This window comes from Sinocyclocheilus grahami, unplaced genomic scaffold (genome assembly GCF_001515645.1).
Source record: "Sinocyclocheilus grahami isolate Dianchi unplaced genomic scaffold, SAMN03320097.WGS_v1.1 scaffold612.1, whole genome shotgun sequence".
Taxonomy (NCBI): Eukaryota; Metazoa; Chordata; class Actinopteri; order Cypriniformes; family Cyprinidae; genus Sinocyclocheilus; species Sinocyclocheilus grahami.
Window position 1 is genome coordinate 208,166 of NW_015505791.1, and position 2,016 is coordinate 210,181.

The window sequence follows — 2,016 nt, forward strand, 5'->3', positions numbered from 1 at the left end:
TTTTAATGTAGGCTTTTATACATATGTAAACATTATTTAATTACCATTATAACTAGCTATCTCACAAATTTTTGCTCACTCTGTGTTTTTTTAATTTTACAGTGGGGTAATTTTGGTGCAGTAGCACGAGATAGCTTGATTTCAAACTTTGAATTTAATAAAAAATGACAAGTAAGCAGTCAGTAATAAAATAAGAACAAATAAAGAAATTAATAATGATAGCACAAATAAAGAATAACGACAGGCCTTCGAATTAAATAAATTGCTTTTTAGTTTTTCAGGTAGGTTAAGATATTAAACTTTTTAAAAAATTTTTTACCAATTATCCAAATAATGTTTAGTCCTAGAAAGCTATTATTATCAGAACAAGTGAGCATAACATAGCGGTTAACACATCAATGAATGAGAGGGCAGCGTTACCAGAGTTGCTCATATACCACACCTTGTTACAACACAGTAGGGCTATTGCAGACAGAAACAATAGTGTACTACATCCATGTTTCCTGTCAGCTCGATTTTTGAGTGGACTTTGCTGTTCCGATGAGCATGAACGGTATACGAGTGGAGCGACTGAGCGGAGCGCACACGCATAGAGCGGATAATACGCAGAGCTTGACACCACGTGAAAGTGAAACCTGAGCGGTGAACTCATTTTCGGCAGCCGAAATTTCGGTGCATCTCTAATTATTGGCGACATCAGAAATGAATATTATATAATAGATGCTTTTTTGAACATTTGCCGCAGCACACCGGTTGGGAAACACTGCACTAGACAATACACACTACACATTGCACATTATACACTACAGACTGCATAATACACACTAGACAATACACACTGCACATTATACACTACAGACTGCATACTACACACTAGACAATACACACTACAGACTACACACTAGAAAATAAACACTACTGCATACAAGACACTACACACTAGACACTAGATGTTACACACCAAATACCACACATTAGACACTACACACCAAACACTGCATACTACACACTAGACATTATACACCAAACACAATAGATTACTACACTCTACATACCACAAAGTACACACTGCACACTCAATCAAGTGCTTTAACCAACTGAACAATTATGAACCCTTCTAGACTGACCTATCAGTCTAGATAGGTTGTGTCTAGAACCTTGGTGTAAATCACCAATTACAAGACACCATCCCCCAGCACTGCGGTGAATCAACACCTGGCAGACGAACGAGTTCTACTGCAGGTTTGAAAAAACACCCCACACCCGCCCTGAACACCTCTCCACACAACCATTCACACCTCCATCAACCCCCCTCTCCCCCACACCTTCAATTCAGATCAGTGAAGACGAGGTGCGCCAGGTCTTCCGGAAGCAGAAAAGGAAAAAAGCACCAGGCCCAGATTGTGTTACACCAGTCTGTCTGAAATCCTGTGCTGACCAGCTGGCCCCCATCTTCACACAGATCTTCAACAGATCACTGGAGCTGTCAGGGAACCATGGTTACATAAGTAACCTGAGACGTTTTCTGCCCTTAAACAAGTTCAACTGCAGTCAAGCTGCTCCTCTGAAAAAGTAATGGTGAGGATACCACAAACCACTAACAAACATAAAATATATTAAAATATATTAATAATAATAAACTTTATTTTATATAGTACCTTTAAAAAGTGCTTTACAGAGTAAAAAACAATAACATTTTATTTGCTATTAACAATTCAACCTGATAAAAATGTATAAAAATACATATCATACATAAAACAATAAATACACTAATAATAATAATAACCATTATTTATACCACTTTTAAAATAAGCTTTTTAAAGTGCTTTACATAATAAAATATAAATTTTTATTTGACATTAACAATACAAATTAATAAAATATGCAAAAATAAATAAAAATACATAATACTACATAATTAAAAAGTATTTTAGGTAAGTTTTAAAAATATGATCAAATAAATTATATATATATGTGTGAGAGAGAGAGTGTGTGTGTGTGTGTGTGTGTGTGTGT